The 23,396-nt window shown below is 43.1% G+C and overlaps 1 pseudogene; it reads left to right on the top strand.

Annotated features, from left to right (window-relative positions):
- The first annotated feature begins 320 nt into the window (after positions 1-320).
- LOC144505375 (NACHT, LRR and PYD domains-containing protein 3-like) overlaps positions 321-23,396 on the top strand; it is a 56,384-nt pseudogene continuing 33,308 nt past the window's right edge.

Below are 23,396 nucleotides of genomic sequence, written 5' to 3' on the forward strand. Positions count from 1 at the left end.
GACACTCTGCTGGCTCAAATTAAATATATTAGGAATTTGGTACGAATTTTAGCACAAAATATCCCAGATGGGAAGGGAACAATTTATGTTTCACAGAGTCAGTTTTGCTGAACTTCCCCTGAAATGAAGTAAAATACCTCGTTTTGTTCATTGCTAACTGGTTGTGCATTTTTACACCAGTTGGATTCGATCAGAACAGAAAGGCTGCACTCTGTTCTGAAGCAAGTGCGGGACATTTGAATTGAAATCCATCCTGAGGCCTGTAAACAGCTTTCACAGAGGGCAGCTTCTGTCAAAGCAGCAAACAAGTCAAATTCACAATGTATGACTTGTCACAAAATGAACTTCTTGCTGATTGGTTGTTTCAGTACCAACAATATATAATTTCTGAGATCTACGCTGAAATCAAGGGATCGAAAATCCCTGTTCTGATCAAGGTAAGGTTGATAGAGCTGCAGAACCCTTTCCTCATTTGTTTCCCGCAGTTTGTTACTTTCCCCATGACTGAAGATGAAGCTATTCCGTGAGATGGACTCGAACTGTTACTGAGGACATTTCACTTTACACTGGGGAATTTCAGAGTCTGCCCTCCACTGGTCTGTGGATGGGATTTACGCTGTTGGGGTGGGGCCTAACAGACCTGGCAAAGCTGGCTCCAGAGATTGAAGTGCGTTTTATTTAAAACTTTCCCCAACCTCACTGGAGGAAATAGGGGCTTTCCTACCCTCCTTGGCACAATCTTCAACCACACGATCTTTGAGAGCTTCCCCCCACCCACCACCGTGGAGTTATTGCCAGTCACTGTCCCTCCCCCGCATCCCACTCTATACCCATGCCTGCAAGTTCCCCCACACTGATCCCTTCCTCCCCTCACTGATCACGTCCTCCCCCCACCACACACTAGAACCTCCCGCCCAATGATGGGTCCCATCAAGGGCCTGTATCGGCATAGGTTCGCATTGTGCCAACATCGTAGTGCAAATCTGTGCCAGACACACTACCCTCGCACGGGGGCTATATTTACCTTTGAGTTCCTGGAGAAATCCCATTGACTGAATCTAATTTTTAAAAAGCTATTGTAAACCTCACTGATGTGACATAACGTTGGTAAGGTTTGAATGCGCAGTGAGAGGCGGCGGGTGGTTGGGGGGGGGGGGGGGGCGGTCATGTGGCGGGGGCTGGATAATATTGAAATACATTAAAATGAAGTTCTCGTCCTTTGTGGTCGCAAACTTCATGACATCACCAGCAAGGGCTGGGAGAAATCAGGAATTGCAAATTATTTTATTTCATTTTACTTTATTTCATCAATTTTATTTTCAGGCCCCACCAACAATGTGTAACCCTGCCCAGTTATTTTTCTTCATTCCAAGAGGCTCGAGATCTGGGGAGAAAGGCAGTCTGTGCTGCTGGAGAGCTACATGCCAGTTTTCTGCCTGAGCCTGACACTTTGAAAAAAATAAAGCAAGATTAATTTTCCATTAATTTTTGCCACTTTGTATGCAAAGATTAGTGAGAAACTAGAGGATTGGGAAATCTTTAAAGGTCAGCAGAAGGCAACGAATAAAGCTATTAAGAAAAGTAAGATGGATTATGAGAGTAAACTAGCTCAGAATATAAAAAGAGATGGCAAAAGTTTCTACAAATATATGAAACAAAAAAAGAGTGGCTCAAGTAAAGATTGGTACTTTAGAGGATGAGAAGTAATAACTGGAAATTAGAAAATGGTTGACGCATTGAAAAGGTATTTTATGTCAGTCTTCACAGTGGAAGGCACAAATAACATGCCAAAAATTGATGACAGGAAGGCTATGGCAGGTGAGGACCTAGCAACGATAATTATCACAAAAGAGGTGCTGTTGGGCAAGCTAATAGGGCTGACGGTAGACAAGTCTCGTGGCCCTGATGGAATGCATCCCAGGGTACTAAAAGAGATGGCGGGGGAACTATCAAATGCACTCGTGGTAAATTACCAAAATTCGCTGGACTCTGGGGTGGTTCCCGCAGACTGGGAAACAGCAAATGTTATGCCACTGTTTAAAAAAGGAGGTAGACAAAAACCGGGCAACTATGGCTGGCTAGCTTAACTTCTACAGTAGGTAATTTGGTTGAATCTATGATTAAGGAAGAAATAGCGAGACATCTGAGTATAAATTGTCCCCTTGGTAAGAGGCAGCATGGGTCCATGAAGGGCAGGTCATGTTTGACTAATTTGGTGGAATTATTTGAAAACATTTCAAACGCAGTGGACAACGGGGAACCTGTGGCTGTGGTGTATCTGGATTTCCAGAAGGCATTTGACAAGATGCCGCACCATAGACTGCTGAACAAGAAAAAGGTGCACAGTTTTACGGGTAATACATTAGCATGGATAGAGGATTGGTTAACTAACAGAAAGCGAATAAGAACAAAACAAAGAACAAAGAACAATACAGCACAGGAACAGGCCCTTCGGCCCTCCAAGCCCGCGCCGCTCCCCGGTCCAGGATTGAATCCTGAATCCAGGATCCCCGCCCAATTTTCCAGCCTATCTACATACCAATATCCTATCCACCGAGCTGTCCCTCACAGCTACGATGCTTTGTTCATCACAACCTATTAACTCACCCCCACCCCCCCATTCCAGACCATGTGATCTTCAGGGAGAGGCGAAATAGTCGTGGTAAATGGATATTTTTCTCGATGACGATCAGTGACTAGTGGTGTGCCTCGGGTTCAGTGTTGGGACCGCAGTTGTTTATGATTAACATAGATGATTTGGAGTTGGGGACCAAATGTAGTGTGTCAAAATTCGCAGACGACACTAAGATGAGTGGCCGAGAAAAGTGTGCAGAGGACGCTGAAAGTCTGCAAAGGGATATAGATCATATAAATGAGGGGGCAAGGGTCTGGCAGATGGAGTACAATGTTGCTAAATGTGTGGTCATCCATTTTGGGAGGAATAACAGCAAAATTGACTATTATTTGCATGGAAAAAATATTGCAGCCTGCTGCTGTGCAGTGGGACCTGGGTGTCCTTGTGCAGGAATCTCAAGTCGTTGGTTTGCAGGTGCAGCAGGTAATTAAGAATGCAAATGGAATGTTGTCTTTCATTGCCAGAAGGATGGCGTTTAAAAACAGAATATCAGAGGTTATGTTGCAGCTGTATAAGGTGCTGGTGAGGCCACACCTGGAGTACTGTGTTTTGGTCTCCTTACTTGAGGAAGGATATTCTCGCACTGGAGGGGGTGCAGAAGAGATTCACTCAGTTAATTCCGGAGTTGAGAGGGTTGGCTGATGAGGAGGGACTGAGTAGACCCGGACAATACCCATTGGAATTCAGAAGAATGAGGGGAGATCTTATAGAAACATAAATGATGATGAAGGGAATAGATAAGATAGAAGCAGGGAAGTTGTTTCCATTGGCGGGTGAAATTAGAACTAGGGGCGTTGCCTCATAATAAGGCGGAGCAGATTTAGGACTGAGTTGAGGAGGAACCTCTTCTCACAAAGAGTTGTGAGTCCATGGAATTCCCTGCCCAGTGAAGCTGTTGAGGCTTCCTCCTTGCATGTTTTTAAGGCAAGGATAGATACATTTTTGAACAGTAATGGAATTAAGGGTTATGGCGAGCAGGCGGGTAAGTATAGCTGAGTCCACGAAAATATCAGCCATGATCTTACTCGATGACGGAGTAGTTTCGAGGGGCCAGATGGCCTACTCCTGCTCCTAGTTCTCATGTTCTTATGTTCGAAGGTCTGTCCATCCTTTTCACCCACTGGCAATGTAAAGGAATGATGTTTGCTACCAAATAAATCTGTTCGACTTTAACCTGGTGTTGTTAAAACTCTTACAATGTAAAGGAACTCAGTCTTGGGACAGTCATTTCTGTGAACTGAAATTAAAGTTATTCTCCAGCATTAATTCATAATCTAGCTTAAAGTCAATATAAAATTCAGTTCCCTGTTACTTCTCTCACACTAGAAAATAAACAAACCAGAACAAGGATAGAAGGAAAATGCTATGGATGTTGGAAACTGAAACAAAAACAGAAAATGCTGGAAATCTTCAGCAGGTCTGACAGCATCTGTGGGGAGAGAATAGAGCCAACATTTCGAATCTCGATAACCCTTTATCAGAGCAGCTCTGATGAAGAGACATCAAGACTCAAAAGATCGGCTCTATTCTCTCCCCACAGATGCTCTCCGACCTGCTGAGGCTTTCCAACATTTTCTGTTTTTGTTAAACCATACCAAGAACAACTTGCATCTCTGCAACAAGTTAATATTGATGAACCTTTCATGGTACTACACAGCCATGTCAGACAAGATGGTTTCTGAATAAAAAAGGGAAAAGTAGAAATTACAAAAATTGATTGCCTCTGGATTTTCCACCCATGCTGCTGTTCTCCCTGATAGCAGACATGGGCTAAAAGTTGCCCTCCTTCCAAATCACACACAATTAGGGAATATTACTGTAAAACAGCAGACAGACATGTTGCTTACATATTTAAGGTGTTTTCTATGATTGTAATTCAGAAAATATTCCACAAATCAACATTGCACAAAAAGATTTGTGCATCAAATTTTGTTTATGATTTTTAACTGAGGTAAATGTCCTGATCTCTTACAGTGCTCATTAATCTGATGCTGCTACTATGACAGTTGTATCAAATGTGTTATTACAATGCACTATCCAGGACACATCTCCATTAACAAACATTGTCATTTCCCAGAGAGGTCAGAGGAAGTGCACCCAGTTATATATTGTTTGCCAGTAGATAAATTCTGATAATTTGTGAATCTAACATCAAATAATCAAATTCAGATATATTAAATTCACATTAGTTGTTAAAATGTATGCAGTGCTGCAAACAGAGCAAATGATCCTTTAATGATAACCCCATTCTGATTGCCTCAAAGAGTCTTCTCCCATTTTGGGTACAAATCTGGTTTCACCCTGCACTGTGTTGAACTCTTATGAATGGATACCCCCAGTCCAGACTCAGGGAACCACATCTGGAACAGGGCTATGGAGATCAGTGTGACTCACTGGATTTCATTCGGCAGCTGCTTGTTCACATCTAATGTAAAGAGCTGGTCATAACACTCGAGTTGTTGTAACGATGAGGGGACAGGGAACTTAATTCGTGTTCAGCAGGGTAACATCTGCCTTCCCACTTATTTTTCACAGAGGATCAGAATTTAGGAATAAATTTGAACACCACAGCTGATGTTCAAAGAGTGAAGAAGTTCCAAGATCTTCAACAAGAATGAGAAGCAGGGCAGGTAGATCCACAGCTCTCACGGTAATATGGAACAGGCAGAGGTGAAATGAAAAGTGAATGTCTGTCTAGTGTGTTATAGAATCCCTACAGTAGAGAAGGAGGCCATTGGCCCATCGAGTATGTACCAACCACATCCAATCCAGGCCCTATTGCTGTAACCCCACACATTTGCTCTTCTAATCCCCCTGACAGTAGGGTCAATTTAGTATAGCCAGTAAATCTAACCTGCACATCGTTGGACTGTGGGAGTAAACCGGAGCACCCAGAGGAAACCCACGCAGACATGGGGAGAAAGTGCAAACATCAAGGCCAGAATTAAACCTGGGTCCCAGGTGCGTGAGGCAGCAGTGCAAACCACTATGCCACCCACTATTATGATTCAGGTTAAAAACTCCAATGTTCTTTATGAAGTCAGCCTGGACTGTAAGTTTTCCACTTTGAATTTGGCATGGTTAAGCATAAGATTTAAGGTATGATTCAAGTGACACACGAGGGCACTTTTATCAAACAAAATTTATTTAACAATACAGTTGTCACATAGAAAGAAAACTGCCAAGAACTTTTACCAATTGCACACTAGAAAAACAAAACCTTGATATTGTATAAACCTTAACAACTCAATGTACTGTTCCAACCAAACACACCTTCTTAGAAACATACACCCATCCCAGGTTGAGCACAGAAAATAAGAATGGTCACACGATGCTAGAAATTGCAGCTTTGCAAAACCTGCTGTGAATTACTTTTGGGTAGAGAGTTGAAAACACTGGCTTTCTTGTGCTGTAGCTCCCAGCACACCTCGATGTGGAGTTAGTGCCACTGCTTGCCCCGAGCGAGTTAATCACCAACAGCAAGTTTTCTCTCCAGAAAAGCTGCTTCCAACTAGCCAGAATTTCTGAAACCAGGGAGGGAGACAATACACTACATCCAGTCTGGAGTGCAAACACCTAACCAGCCAGAAACCAAAACTGAAAGTAAGAAATCTTGTGGAGGAAAGAAAACTATCCCAACTAACCTGTCAATCATTCTTCCCTCCCAACCATTCCCAAAAAGTTGTAAACTTCAAGAGTGTACATTAGGCCCAGAATTAAAGTGAAAAAAATCAATTAAAAACATAGAAACCCTACAAGGCAGAAAGAGGCCATCTGGCCCATCGAGTCTGCACCGACCACAATCCCACCCAAGCCCTACCCCCATATCCCTACACATTTACCCACTAATCCATGTTTACCCACTCTCAGGACACTAAGGGTCAATTTAGCATGGAAAATCAACCGAACCAGCACATTTTTGGACTTTGGGAGGAAACCAGAGAACCCGGAGGAAACCCACACAGACACGAGGCGCATGTGCAAACTCCACACGGACAGTGACTCAAGCCGGGAATCGAACCCAGGTCCTGAGAGCTGTGACGCAGCAGTGCTAACCACTGTGCTACCGTGCCGTCCTTTAAACAGTAATAAAAGGACATCCAGCCATACAGTTCGGCACCAAGCACGAAAGGCCGTCTTAAAAGAACTGGGGAGAAACACGATTAAAACACATTTCTTAAAGGCACAGGAGTGGAGTAACACAGTCGTAGGTGGAGGGAGCCTCAGTACAGGAGCTATCCAATAGATTCCTGGCATTGGTGACTGAGACCGTAACTCAGAGCAGTTTCTCCATGACAGCAGGGAGCAAGAGGACGCCTTGAGCGGGGTGGGGCAGAGTTAGGTGAGACACAAATAGCAGAGTGTTACGTTACCTCCCTCATGCCAGATGGAAGAACACTCTGGAGCGAGAGTGTATTTTGCGACTTGAGCACAAAACTAATATCCAAAGCTTCAAGGTGGTTCTCTCTGGGTGCACTGTTTGAAGAGTGATACATGAGAAAGATCCATATGCAGCTGCAGTGCTCGAGCAGGAGAGAGAAGGTTCAAATTTCTTGGGACACAGAGTGAGCTCAAGGAAAATGGAAGGGGCAGCCATGATCTAAATCTATCAATAACAATGCATTTACAGAGTAGGCGAATGAAGCAGTAGGAAGGACATCGGCTGATGTGACTGCAGAAGCGGTATCCTCAGCTCCCACAAGCTTGGGGAAGGCACTCAAGCAAAGAGAGGTCCAGGGTCGGGGTCGGGGTCCCGGTGCCAATATGAAATGCAAACTACTGCTGTTGAGTTCTGCAATATAAAAGGCTCAGGTAATGAGTTCCAACTGGGCAGGCCACCACCTGTTACCAGGGGATCACATACACAATGAGCCACACAGGGAGATCAATCAGTGATTCTCCATGGATTTCATGGAGGTTGTCACAGTATGTAAAGACAAAAAGATTGGTCAAGACAAATATGGGTGCTTTAGAGTCAGAAACAAGGGAATTTATAATGGGGGATTCAGAACTGGCTGACAAACTGAATACATACTTTGGTACTGTCTTCACAAAGGTGGACACAAATAACATAACAGAAATGTTAGGGAACAAAGGGTTTATAATGAGAGGGAGGAACTAAAGGAAATTGATATTCGTAGAGAAATGGTATTGGGGAAACGGATGGCTTTAAAGACCATCAGAAATAGGAGCAAAATTAGGCCATTCGGCCCATTGAGTCTGCTCCACCATTCAATCGTGGCTAATATTTATCTCATCCCCCAATCTCCTGCCTTTTCCCCATAATCCCTGATTCCCTTATTAATCAAGAACCTATCTACCTCTGTCTTAATGACACTCAGTGACCTGGCCTCTACAACCTTCTGCGGCAAAGAGTTCCACAGATTCACCACTCTCTGGTTGAAGAAATTCCTCCTCATCTCTGTTTTAAAGGATCGTCCCTTAGGCCTGAGGTTGTGCCCTCTGGGTCTAGTCTTTCCTACTAGTGGAAACATCCTTTCCACGTATACTCTATCCAGGCCTCCCAGTATCGTATACATTTCAATAAGATTCTCCTCTCATCCTTCTAAACTCCAACGACTACAGACCCAGAGTCCTCAACCATTCCTCATATGAAAAGCTTTACATTTCAGGGATCATTCTTGTGAACCTCCTCTGGACCCTTTCCAAGGCCAGCACATAGTCCCTCAGATATGGGGCCCAGAACTGTTCACAATACTCCACATTGGGCCTGACCAGACCCTACCACAGAGTCAGAAGTACATCCATGCTCTTGTGTGCTAGCCTTCTCGACAGGAATGCTAACATTGCATTTGCCGTCCTAACTGCTGACTGAACCTGCACGTTAACTTTAAGAGAATCTTGAACAATGACTCCCAAGCCCCTTTGTGTTTCTGATTTCCTAAGCGTTTTCACATTTAGAAAATAGTCTATGCCTCCATTCCTCGTTCCAAAGTGCATAACCTCACACTTTTCCACATTGTATTCCATCTGCCACTTCTTTACCCACTCTCCTAACCTCTCCAAGTCCTTGTGCAGCCCCCCTGCTTCCTCAGTACGACCTGTCCCTCAACATATATTTGTGTAATCTGCAAACTTAGCAACAGTGCCCTCAGTTCCTTCCTCCAAATCGTTAATATATATTCTGAAAAGTTGTGGTCCCAGCACTGACCCCTGCGGCACATCACTAGTCACTGACTGCCATCCTGAGAAAGACCCCTTTATCCTCATTCTCTGCCCTCTGCCAGTCAACCAATCCTCTATCAAAACCAGGATTTTATCCTTAACACCATGTCCACTTCTTTAAAAGTCTCCGATGTGGCATCTTGTCAAATGTCTCCTGGAAATCTAAATAAATCACGTCCACTGCCTCTCCCTTATCTAACTTCATTGTTAACTCCTCGAAGAGGAGGCCGATAAATGAAGCCCGATACATCCCCATGGCCCGGTAATTTACTTCCCAATGTTTTTAAGGAAGTGGCTCCAGAAATGGTGGTCAGATTCCAAGATTCTATAGACTCTGGTTCAGTTCCTACAGATTGGAGACTAGCTAATGCAATCCTACGATTTAAAAATCGAAGTAGATGGAAAACAGGGAATTATACACCAGTCAGCCTGACGTCAGTAGTGGGGAAATTTTTAAAGTCCATTATCACAGATTTTATAGCATAGCACTTGCAAAACCGTGATAGAATCAGACAGAGCCAGCATGATTTTACGAAAGGGAAATCATGCTTGATAAATCTGGAATTATTTGAGGATACAATTAGTAGAATTGATGAAGGGCATCCAGTGAATGTGGTTAATTTGGACTTTCAGAACGACAAAGTCCCACGTCAAAGAACAGCATGTAAAATAAAAGGAGATGGGATTGTGGATAGTGTATTGAGATGGATGCAAAACTTGTGGGCAGACAGGAAACAGTGGGTTGGAATAATCCGATCCTTTTCCAAATGACAGGCAATGACTCATAGGATTCCACAGGAATCGCTGTTCGGACCCCAGATACTCACGATGTATGCTCATGATGTATATGAGGGAATTAAATGTAATATTTCCAGGTTTGCAGCAGACGCTAAGTTGGTTGGGAGAGTGAGCTCTGAGGAGGATCCAGAGGTGCTTCAGTGTGATTTGGATAAATTCAGTGAGTGGGCAAATGCATGGCATATGCTTTATAATCTGGATTCATGTTTGGTTATCCACTTTGGTAGCAAAAACAGGAAGGCAGATTATTATCTGAATGGCTCTGAGTTAAAAGAGGGGAATGTGCAACGAGACTTGGGTGTCCATACACACCAAACACTGAAGGTAAGCATGCAGGTACAGCAGCTGCAAAGAAGACAAATGATATGTTGACCTTCATAGCGAGAGCATTCAAGTACAGGTGCAAGGATATCTTGCTGTAATTATGCAGAGCTTTGGTAAATCCACACCTGGAATATTGTGTACAGATTTATCTCCTTTTCTGAGGAAGGATGTTCTTGCTCTCCAGGAAGTGCAGAGATGGTTTCCCAGACGATTCTGGTATGGTGGGACGTATGAGGGGAGATTGAGCCTGTTAGGATTATACCTGCTGCCGAAGAATGAGGTGGGGATCTCATAGAAACTTATTAAATTCTACCAGGACTCGACAGGGTAGATGGAGGAAGGATGTTGACAATGGCGGGGAAGTCCAGACCCAGTGGTCATAGTCTAATGATACAGGGTAAACCTTTTTAGGACGTGCGCTGAGGTGTAATTTCTTCACTCAGAGAGCAGTAAGCCAGTGGAATTCCCGACCGCACGATGCAGTTGAGGCAAAAACATTGTATGTTTTCAAGATTTAGTTAGATATAGCTCTTGGGGCAAAGGAGAAAAAAAGGAAATGGCAAAATGGTGGGAACAGGCGATTGGGTTGATTGATAAGTCATGATCATACTGAATGGCAGTTGAGCAGCCTCGAAGGGCTAAATGTGGCCTTCTCCGGCGCTTATTTTCTATGTTTCCATAGTTCAGAGCACAACCGGTAAATCTGTCATCGTCAGTGTGCCTCTTGGATGTTCTGGGTTAAGAAAATCATGGAGTGGTGATTTAGGAGGCAGACTATAGATGAAGAGCCTGAAGTTGTGGTCGCAATATGTACAGCAGGGACCCTGGTTCAATTCCGGCCTTGGTTACAGTCTGTGTGGCGTATGCACTTTCTCCCTGTGTCTGCGTGGATTTCCTCCGGGTGCTCTGGTTTCATCGCACAGTCCAAAGAAGTGCGGGTTACATTGATTGGACATGCTAAATTGATCCTCATGTCAGGGGGATTAGTAGGATATACGTGTGGGGTTAGGGGAATCGTGCCTGGGTGGGATTGTGGTTGGTACAGATTTGATGAGGCAAATGGCTACCTCCTGAACTATAGGGATTCTATGATTGATTTGGTATTGAAGTCCTACAATCAGACTTTCAGGAGTGAGGGAGGCAGTTAAAATGTAGAGTTAGTCATTTAACCCTGAAAAGTGTGAGGTGATGAGTTTTGGAAGGACTAAATGTGATAAGGAAGTATACAATGAAAGGAATGACACTTGGAAGTTCCAAAGAACAAAAGGACCTTGGCGTGTTTGTCCGGAGATCTCTGAAAGTGGAAAGGCAGGTTAATCGATTGATGAAAAAAGCATATGGCTCACTCGCCTTTAAAAACCGGGGTTTGGATTACAAAAAGCAGGGAGATCATGATGGAGTTGAACTTTGATGACGCCACAACTGGAGTGCTGTGTGCAGTTCTGGTCGCCACATTATACGAAGGACGTGAATGCACTGTAGGAGGCGCAGAGGAGATTTACCAGGCTGCTCCCTGGGATGGAACATTTTTTTTACGAAGAGAGGTTGGATTGGTTTGGGTTGTTTTTACTGGAGCAGAGAAGGTTGAGAAGTTACCTGTTTGAGATGTTCAAGATTATGAGAGGCATGGACTTGTTTCTTTGTTAACCTGGGAATGGAGAGATACATACGAGTGGTCCAGTTGGACAAATGAGAGGCACAGGATTGGAGGGCCGAAGGGCCTGTTTCCTGTGCTGTACTGTTCTTTCTTCTTCTTTGTTCTTTGACAGGGTGGATAGGGAGCAGCTGTTCCCCTTAGTTGAATGGTTAGTTACGCGGGCACACAAGTTAAAAATGAGGGGTGGGAGGTTTGGGGAGGATTTGAGGAAACACGTTCTTACTCTTAGAGGGTGGTGACGGTTTGGAATGCACTGCTTGGGAGTGTGGTGGAGGCGGGATTCCTCACACCCTTTAAAAAGTACCTGGATGAGTGCTTGGCAAGCCATAACATTCAAGGCTGTGGGCCAAGTGCCCGCAAGTGCAATTTAATAGGCAAGTCAGGGCATTTCATGCATCCGTGCAGACTCATGGCCCGAAGGGCCTCTTCTGCACTGATTCTGTGATCTCTGAATAGCATAGAGAAGTAAAGCGGGATGAATTACACAATGGAGTTGCAGATGAGCAGGAACTCGTACCATATAAAATAACCCAGCAGCGAAACATATTTAGTTCAAAATAAAGAGTTAGTTTAATTCACACTATTGCTCTGAACACACACACACACACACACACACACACACACACACACACATATATATATATATATATATTATTTGTGAATGAAGATTTAAAGGAAGAGTTCTTTAAATTGTATCATTTTTATTGTTCGGTGCAGGCCTGTAATTTTGATGTTGAGGTGTTGCATTGTTGAAGCGAAAGATTGAGTTTGTACAATTGTCCCTGCAGTTACGATGCTTTGTGAAGTTTCTTGACTTTCCAGAGTTGCTTTCACAGGTGAGCTTTAGAATTGGAACAGGATAACAGAGATTGGTGCTTTGTTTCACTTTTGTGTGGCCTGTTTAATTACACCAGTCTGACAGCTGGTTTTGATGTTTTTCTTTCTCTCCCTGAGGCAAGCGGTTTATTCAATGCTGCTCTGATACTGTTTCAAGACGACTCAGCTCCGCTGGGCAGCTTTCTACCCTTTTCAATTACATTGGCAGGCAAGCCATTGCCCCAAATGTTTTGTACCATTCTTCCAAATAAATTAACTTGCCTGGTGTTTATATTATTCATGTTCCTTTTGAGGTTTAATTGAACTCCAAGTGGCTTTGTGAATCCTCCTGAAGTCTGATCCATTTGGGTGGGTCGAATCCACAAGATAGGTGATGTGAGCTGCTTAGTCCATGTTGACCTCCTGGCTGGAATTTTACCAACACACCAGCCCCAATTCTGGGGGCGATCAAGGCTCGGAGAATGGCATTATCCGTTGGCCTTGGGCGGGATCGGGCGGACATGCCGGTAAAACTCCACCCTCTGCCTGTTTCAAAAAATTGTAATCTTTGAAGCATTTTTCTAAAAATTGCTGATACCGTAACTGCACATTTCAACAGCAGTAAAAGCTCTATGATTGTAAGCTGATGATGTTGGCTACACTGGACCTAGATCCCGAGTTATCGAGGTTTCAAACTGGCTGTGGATCTGCAAAATAACGGTTTAACATATTTCAACTACCATGGGGAAAATTGATTGAATAGGTTGGATTCCACCGTTCATCGTATTACTTGACTCTCCCGGTGAATAAATGAACTGGGATTGTTTAGATTAGCAAGTGCTAATGTCTCGAGTTCCTCGCTGTTTTTCTCACTTCCAGAATTGTCCTTCCCTGTCAACTGAGTTCTGATTCGCTGCTGTTTTACTTCTGAGTAAGTCACAAAGTGTGACAGCAGGAATCAAGAGTGAGAGACAAGTGGACCATATTGTCAAATCTGATGTTTAGATAATGATGGACATTGAAAATCTATCATAAAAATACTGCAGATTGCAGTGATTTCTCACACATCTCAATGTATTTCGGTTTTACTCTCATCGAATTTATTTCTCATTGATGATTCAATTTTATATTTACAGAATTTTCACCATGGATCAGGTGCCAGCCCAGTGACTACCTTCTGTGCTCAATCCAATTGGAAAATGCTGTCTCTGAGCAGATCATTTCCTTCTCATTCTCAGTTTATCTTCCACACCACCGCTCAATATATTCATTATTATTCTTTCGAGAAAGTCACTGAGCTCGCGGAGAAGGCAAACCGGGCAGACAGTTTCAAACTTCCCCTAAACCTGGTGATGGAGAAAGGCTCTCGGGCCTGAAGAGTGACGTGGGAATCCTTTGTCAAAGTGCGGCATGGGGTTCCAAAGTTGGATAAAATACTGGAAAAAATACAGGAACTTGGTACAGTAAAATGTCACAATGAATTCAATTTCAGGTTCCATAACTGTAGATTTTTTTCAAGAACCTTATGAAATCTAAATGATTTAAACAGGTTCTGATCCATTTGATTATATGGACATTGCATATGGTTTATCTGAAGTATCCGGTCACCTAAAAGGTAAGTGGTCAAATGGATATTTAAAGCAACAATTTTGCATTTATATTGCACCTTTAACCTCATAAAATATTCCAACGTATTTGGCAGGAGATTTACAAATACAATATAATACGAGCTAAAGAAGGCAGTGTTAGAGCCTTTTGTGAAAAATTAAAGCCTGATTTATTTTTTTCGCTTTCCCTTCCCGTCATCCAAAGTGTTAGCTGGAACTTTGCAGCGACATGAGATGCAGTGGACAGAGGAGGACATTTGTGAAGTTGCTTGAGCCTAAATTTTGGGACTAAAGATAACTTTAAGCGGTCCAATTATGGATAGAATAGTAAAGGTCGAGGATAGCAACAGTTCACTGATATGCTCGAGGGAAGGAAAGTTGCCAACCTTATCTGGTCTGTCCTACTTGTGACTCCAGATCAGTGCCTGATTTAGACTTGGTGAGGCCCTGAGCTATATGAAACATGGAGGCCCCTTGTTAAAATGTTACACCAAAAGGTGTCACAAAGGTGCATACCAAAACAGGACCTTGGGTCGCCACAAAAAAAATGAAAACATAATTATGCCTTTTAATTATTTAATGGCAAGGCATTTAAAGTGAAAAATCCAAAAATACAAATTATTTTCAAATGAATGCATTTACTGATTACATATTTATCATTTGGCTGGCTTGATCTCCCTCTTAGATTTTGGTAATTTTGGTGATATTTTGAGTTGCTCTTCAAGCTGGCGCTTTCTTTTTCTTTTCTGATATCCACTCTTAAATGTTCTCTTCATTGTAAACCTTCTGAAATGTTGTGAGGCCCTAAGCTGCAGCTTGTTTCGCTGATGCCTAAATCCCGCACGGCTCCAGATCCAAAGCAATGTGATTGACTCTTAAATGCTCTCTGAAATGGCCTCACCAACCATTCAGTTCGAGAGCAAATAGGGATGGGCAATACAATGCTTGCCCAGCCCGCAATGCCCACATTATCTGGCGCTTAAAAAAAATCCTGTCCCTTCAACGTATCAGAGCAGGGGTGGGGGAGGGGCTGTGTGAAAGACAGGCCTAACATACACCTTTAAAGTGCATTTTGGAGAGATTTAGGAAGATGATTCGGGCCCATAGGTCCGAGTAGCTGAAGAAGACATGGCCATGGTGATTAATTAATTAGCAGCAGTGTTGCGAGAGCAGCTAAAATTGAAGTGCAGAGACTTGGGAGGACTGTGGGGATGGAGAAAGTTAGTGCTAGGGAGGGTTGGAAGGATTTGAAAGCTATGATGGGAATTTTAAAACTTAACAATTTCGCATATGTGAACCAATGTTGATCTGTGAGCACGGGGGTGATGGGTGAGTGGGACTTCGTGCAATTTAGGGCATAGAAAACAGAGTTTTAGGTCGGATATGTTTATGAATTATATTAAGTGAGGCTGAGTCAGGCCCTGGCACAACTCAAATCTCAAGATGACAAAGACATGAGAGTTTGAGCTGCAGCTGAGGTGTGGGTGTAGTCAGGCAGTCTGAATGATGTGGATTTGTGGTTGGAAACTCACATGTGTTAAAATACTCAGAAATGTTCACTTTAACATCGTGTTTAGAGTACGTCAATATTTAGGGGCCAGACAGTCAAAGGATAGGGAATCAGCGTTCCTGGTTGTTTGGGATGGCTGCAAATTCTCAACAATTTTCTGTAGATGGAGGTTCAAATTTATTTGATTTCTGACACGGCCTGTAAATATCCAGCAATACATTGCCTGCCATGTCATGTTTCTCGGCGAAAAGAGGCAATCTGTTGTTGGCTGGCGTAGGGATCTTCTGGTCCTGTCGGTGTCAATTGCATTTTCCAGGGAAAGCATGCACATCTCCTCCACCCCTGCCATGAGGAACCCTGGGACAAGAACTTCCTTTTGGCAGGTCGAGCAAGAATAATATCACCACTATTTCATTTCATCAAAGTGTTGATTACTATTGCTGAAGACTCTACACCAGACAGGATCCTGATACACTGAAAATTCGTCCACACCAGGCAGGATACTCACACATTGCAAAGCCCCGTACATGCCAGGCAGTGTCCTGATATACAGTGAAACCTTCTTTTGGAATTCAATTTGCAGGTTCACCTTAATATAATCCTCTGATGTGGCTCAATGACACTTTGTGCTCAGGATTAAAGAGCAGTGCTTGAGGCAGATCGTAAGGGTTACCTTTGCACTCTCCGATAGACATTAGAAATTCACACGTGATCCATTAGGGAATATGCTAGTTTAATGTTTGAATCTTTCTGTGGCATTTGTATTCTGCATCAATGGGAAACAGAGCACTGGACATTGTTAAGCGTTCAATCTAAAAAAAATGCTCGGAAGCTGAACTGCCATTAGAGCAGACCTTTTGCAGGTTACCTGGGATGTTGTGTGCAATGAAAGGGGAACTAAACTTATGGGACAAAAGATGTTCAATATGATGTCTTCCCCCTAATGCATTGGAAAAAAAGTGACTCAGATACAAAGCGTTGAAAGAAAAGACCAGGCAAGTACAGACGGAGCCGAGCTGAATGAAATGACCAAGGCTTTATCAGCAGATAAGCTGTAGTGGAGCTGGGATACTAATATGACTTCAGATAATTGTAATGAAATCTATCACAACGTCATATTAAACATTTTTTGTCCCATAAGTTTAGTTCCCCTTTCATTGCACACAACATCCCAGGTAACCTGCAAAAGGTCTGCTCTAGTGGCAGTTCAGCTTCCGAGCAATTTGTATATTGAACGCTTAACAATGTCCAGTGCTCTGTTTCCCATTGATGCAGAATATAAATGACACTGAAAGATTCGAACATTAAACTAGTATATACTCTAATGGATCAAGTGTGAATTTCTAATGTCTATAATGAGGGCACGCTGGATAGGACTCGCCAAGAGAAAGAAAGTATCATCTTCATCGAAAGCTGTGTTTGGCGTATGTAGAAGCATGTCAGAGTTTGATGTTTTCTCAGCTTTCGTTCAATTTCAAGTGATCTTTCCATTAAGTGAGAATTCATTAATTTAAATGTATCTCTTAAGCAAAATAGTTTTAAGAAGTTATGTTAATACAATTAACATTGAGAACCACTTTTTGTCTGTTCTAATTGAAGATGTTCAGCAGAAACACAAAGAGACTCTCTGGGTACAAACTGAAACACTGAGAGTGAACACTATCCTTATAAAGGAGAAGATTCAGACTTTCCAGCTAGTTGATCGATACGCTGAGCTAACTATAATTTCGAGATCGGACACTTGTAGAACATGAACTGCTGGCAAGAGGTCGAGACCATGAAGAATGGAAAAATAAACATCTCCGAAGAGAACTGGAAACAATCCGAACTGATCAATTCTTCCAGAGCAGCTTTTTCTGGAGAAAATTCAAATCTGCGAGTTCAGCAGCAGTGAGTGGAGTACTAGGAATTGGAAAAGCAACAATGGTAAAAAAGATTATTTTTGACTGGGCCACAGGGAAAATATACTCACGTTTTCAATTTGTTTTTTATTTTAAATTCCCGGATTTGAATACTATTAACTGCAAGATAAACTTGAGGAATCTGATATTGGGTCAGTATCCTTACTTTCGGAATGCCCTGGGAGAGCTCTGGAAGAACCCAGATGGATTGATGTTTATATTTGATAGTTTAGATGAATTCAAGGACAGGATTGATTTTGCTGACAATCGGAGAAATGCAGAACATCAGTCCAAGTGCACAGATCCTGATTGCTGGTGTGAAGTGTCTGACATTCTGTCCAGTTTGGTACAGCACAAGCTGCTCCCAGGATGTTCAGTGCTAGTTACCAGCCGCCCCGCTGATTTACATTTATTGGAAAAGGCTGAGATCAGTGTCTGGGCTGAAATCCTGGGATATGTTGGTGATGAGCGGAAGGAACATTTCAACATGTTTTTTGACGATCAGAAGGTGGCAGCAGTTGTGTTCAAACACGTGGAGGAGAACAAGATTCTGTACACCATGTGCTACAACCCTCCCTCCTACTGGATCCTCGGTCTGTCACTTGGTCCCTTCTTTACCCAAAGAGACAGCAGAAGCCAGCAAGTACCCAAGACCATCACCCAACTATATTGCGACTATATTTGCAACAGTTTGAAAAACCATAGTCAAGAGATTGAAAACCCCCGTGATGTGTGACTGAAGCTTGGTGAGATGGCATTCACAGGAGTCTCAGAGCAGAACATTGTGTTTAGAAATGAAGATTTGATTAAGTGCAATCTGCAACCTTCCCAGTTCATGTCTGGGTTCCTGGTGGAACTTTTGGAGAGAGATGATTCTGTGCAGAGTGTGGTTTATACATTCCCATACCTCAGCATCCAAGAGGTTGTAGTTGCACTCACCCAATTCCTGACTCCAAAACCTGGGGACACCCGGAAACTCCTCAGTGAAGCCCACAGTAAGGAAGATGGGCGATTTTAGATATTTCTCCGTTTTGTTGCTGGTCTCTCCTCCCAAAAGGCAGATCGGCCCTTGGAGAAGTTTCTGCATCGATTGTTTCATCAGACAATCTGCCAAGTGATTGACTGGGTGAAGGAGAAGTTTGAAGAGCAATATGGAAACACAGAGAGTGAAACTGGTAAAAAGAAACTCCTGAACACATTTCATATCATAGAAACCCTACAGTGCAGAAGGAGGCCATTCGGCCCATCGAGTCTGCACCGACCACAATCCCACCCAGGCCCTACCCCCACATATTTACCCGCTAATCCCACTAACCTACGCATCACAGGACTCTAAGGGGCAATTTTTAACCTGGCCAATCAACCTAACCCGCACATCTTTGGACTGTGGGAGGAAACCGGAGCACCCGGAGGAAACCCACGCAGACACGAGGAGAATGTGCAAACTCCACACAGACAGTGACCCTACCTTTCACTACCTATTTGAGTCTCAGAATAAAGCACTGGCTCAAGCCACAGTGGAATTTGTGAAAACACTTTGATTTCATGAATTGCGACTGACTCCGATTGACTGTGCAACCCTGTCTCATGTCATTGGACTCTGTTATACAATAGAACACCTCGATCTAGAGTTCTGCTTCATTCAGTTTGAAGGACTCCAACGGCTAAGACCCGTACTGCACAAATGCCAGGAGTTGAGGTAACTGCTTGTTGGTACACTGGTGGAATTCTCATTGTTACAAAAGAAAAAAAACCTTTTAATTGAAGAGAGGCAGTTTGAAAATCTTTACAAAATAGGCAGTCAAGTGTAAAATGATGAAGCCAGGAATAAGAATGATGCGCAATTTGCTAATTGGCGCACTTGGCGGTTATTTGAGAATTTGTTGGTACAATTATGTTGAAAATTAACGATATGTATTTACAAGGAAAGCAGAATATCGATATACTCATGTTATATTCCAGTGCCAATCAATGTATTTATATAAACAGTAACAACTTACCACCTCAACAATAACCTGTATAAAGATGACAATGGAACAGCAGTCTTGTATGTCATCATAAATTGTCAAATGGTTTCTAGAGTGGAGGGTGAAATATTTAAAGTTCGAAAATTATGTCAAGGGACTGTTTCCAGGTCTTATTATTTAAAATTGCTCCTAATGCCATTCATTAAATTAAGGTCTCTGATGCTATTTTAAATGTTCAAATTGCCCTGTGACTCATTTATACCCATGATGCAGACTCATACTGGACAACTTGGAAGAATTTCCAGGAATCTGTGGAAGAACGTATCCTTAGTACGTAATGGACAGTCTCCAGTAAAATTGTCATTGATATACAACAATGTTTTCCAATAATCCATCCATATCAAAGGATCTACCTTGAGTAGGGAAATTTATAGAATCACATAATCCTTACAGGGCAGGGGGAGACCATTCGGCCGATCAACTCTGCATTGAATCTTACCAGGTCCTCTCCCTTGAAATATAACAAAAGCAGTAAATGGGGAATAACGTGGGCAGCAACCCTCCCCTATTAACAAGGGGAAACGGGACTTTTCAACTTTGTAACAGGACAGAATAAACTCTCCTTATATAATATCCAGGGGAATGGATTTTATCGAAACAGTGAGCACAGGTTGACAATATAACTCGCCCCAAGGTATTAGTATTAGAATAGGTATTAGTACAGATTAACATAATGTGTAGACTTATGAAGTACAGCTTCGTCAGTTAATTTCAGAAAATTGTTTAATTGTAAAATCCAGGAAGTAAGGAACAGCAGAAATGAGACAAATTTATTTAACTTGGCAGAGTCAGCACTGTGCTTTCGGAGGGTAATTCTGATCATTAGGAAATGAGACCAGACTGAGCACATTTGCAGGCTGCATTTTTCCATTTGCTTCCCATATCCCTTAATTCCTTGTGGTACCCAAGATATGTCTGTCCCAACCTTAAATGCATTCAACAATGGACCGTTGACAATCTTTTTGGTGACATAATTGCTCCTTATCTCAGTCCTACATGATTGGTACGTGCCGTGGGTTTGAGCGCCCGTGGTTTAAATTCTGTGACCAGAGAATCAGTGAGATTCCCTCTCATTCTTGTAAACTGCCCAGTGAGTTTACGGACGACCGAACATCGGTGGTGTGGTGGACAGTGAAGAAGACTAACTAAGACTACAACAAGGCCAGTGGGCCGAGGTATGGCAGATGGAGTTCAATTCAGATATATGTGAGGTGTTACATTTTAGTAAGACAAACTAGGGCAAGACTGACACAGTTAATGGTAGGGCCCTGGGGAGTGTTGTCGAACAAAGAGTCCAAGGGATGCAGGGACGTAGTTCTTTGAAAGTGGCGTCACAGGGAGGCAGAGCGGTGAAGAAGACATTTGGCACACTTGCCTTCATCGATCAGAGCTTTCAGTACAGGAGTTGGGAAGTTATGTTATAACTGTACAAGACATTGGTCAGGCCACATTTGGAATAGTGTGTACAATTCTGGTGGCCCTGACAGCAGAAGGATGTTATTAAACTTGAAAGGGTGAAAAAAGATTTACAAGGATGTTACCAGACTGGAAGATTTCAATTGTAAGGATTTGCTGGATAGGCGCGGACTTTTTCCACAGAAGCATAGGGGTGACCTGAGAGATTTATAAAATCATGAGGGGTATAGATAAGGTGAATAGCCAAGATCATTTCCCCAGGCGGACGAGTCCAAAACTAGAGGGCAAAGGTTTATGGTGAGTGGGGAAATATTTTAGGGGACTTGAGGGGCAAGTTTTTCACACAGAGCGTGGTGTGTATATGGAATGAGCTGCTAGAGGTGGGTACAATTATTACATTTAAAAGACAGATGCATGGAGAGGGAAGGTTTAAAAGGATGCGGGCAAAACTCAGACAGATGGGACGAGTTCTGTTCAGGAAACCGATTGGCATGGACGAGCTGGGCCGAAAGGCCGGTGTCCATGTTGTATATTTCTAACATTGCCCCAATTCACTCAGCCTCTTATCATTGGACAACTCCCTCATCCCAAGGACCAGTTTAGTGAACTTTTGCTGTCCTGCATCCTATCCAAGAATATCCTTTTTTAAATGGGGATTCCAGAACTGAACTCATTTTCACAGATGTGTTCTCACTTATCGGTACAATTGCAGCAAGATTTTTTTATTCTTGTACTCCAAACCCCTTACAAAATGTCAGTAGCATTTTGAATTGTTTGCTGCTCCTGCATGCTAACATGCATGCATTCCTTGTACGAGCACTCCTATGTCACTTTGAATGTTAACATTTACAAATTTTGCATCTTTTAGAAATAATATTTTTCTATTCTTATCATAAGAACATAAGAACTTAAGAAATAGGAGCAGTAATAGGCCATCTAGCCCCTCGAGCCTGCCCCGCCATTCAATAAGATCATGGCTGATCTGAAGTGAATTAGTTCCACTTACCCACCTGCTCCCCAAAACCCTTAATTCACCCCCGATCAGAAATCCATCTATCCGTGACTTAAACATATTCGAAGAGGTACCACTTCATTGGGCAGCGAATTCCATAGATTCACCACCCTCTGAGAGAAGACTTTCCTCCTCAACTCTGTCCTCAAGTGACCCCCCTTTGTTTTGAGGCTGTGCCCTCTAGTACTGGTTTCCTTTCTAAGTGGAAAGAGTTTCTCCACTTTTACCTCTTCCAGCCCCTACACTATCTTATATGCCTCTATAAGATCACCCCTCAGCCTTCTAAACTCCACCGAGTACAAACCTAATCTGCTCAATCTCTCCTCATAATCTACACCCCTCATCTCCGATATCAACCTGGTGAACCTTCTCTGCACTCCCTCCAAGGCCAATATACCCTTTCGCAAATAAGGGGACCAAAACTGCACACAGTATTACAGCTGCAGCCTCACCAATGTCCTGTACAGATACAGCAAGACTTCTCTGCTTTTGTGTTCTGTCCCCCTCGCGATAAATGCCGACATCCCATTTGCCTTCATGATCACCTGTTGTACCTGCAGACTGAGTTTTTGCGACTCCTGCACAAGGACTCCCAGGTCCCTTTGCACAGTAGCATGTTGTATTTTTTTCCATTTAAATAATAATCCAATTTGTTATTATTTCTTCAAAAGTGAATAACCTCACATTTGCCAACGTTGGACTCCATCTGCCAGATCCTCGCCCACTCACTCAGATTATCCAAATCTCTCTGCAGACCTTCCACTTCCTCCACGCAATTCACATTCCCACTTATCTTCCTGTCCTCAGCAAACTTTGTTACCCTACACTCAGTCCCCTCCTCCAGATCATCTATGTAAATAGTAAACAGTTGAGGCCCCAGTACCGATCCCTGCGGCACGCCACGAGTCACCACCTGCCAACCAGAAAAGCACCCATTTATTCCAACTCTCTGCTTCCTGTTGGATAGCCAATCCCCAATCCACGATAACACCCTAACCCCAACTCCATGTGCCCCAATCTTCCACAGCAACCTTTTGTGAGGCACCTTATCGAACGCTTTTTGGAAATGCAAAAACACCACATCCACCGGTTCCCCTCCGTCAACTGTACTAGTCACATCTTCATAAAAATCCAGTAAGTTCGTCAAACACGACTTTCCTCTCATGAATCCATGCTGCGTCTGCTTGATCGAACCATTCGTATCCAGATGGTCTGCTATTTCGTCTTCAATGATGGATTCCAACATTTTCCCAACGACAGACGTTAAGCTTACCGGCCTGTAGTCACCCGCCTTTTGTCTACTTCCTTTTTTAAACATCGGCGTAGCAGTAGCCGTTTTCCAATCAGCCGGCACTACCCCAGAGTCCAGTGAATTTTGAAAAATAACCACTAACGCATGCACAATTACCTCTGACATTTATTTCAGTACCCTGCGATGCATTCCATCCGGGCCTGGGGACTTGTCTACCTTCAGTCCCGTTAGTCTCACAAGCACTGCCTCTCGAGT

This window comes from Mustelus asterias, chromosome 16 (assembly GCF_964213995.1).
Source record: "Mustelus asterias chromosome 16, sMusAst1.hap1.1, whole genome shotgun sequence".
In the NCBI taxonomy this organism is placed as follows: domain Eukaryota; kingdom Metazoa; phylum Chordata; class Chondrichthyes; order Carcharhiniformes; family Triakidae; genus Mustelus; species Mustelus asterias.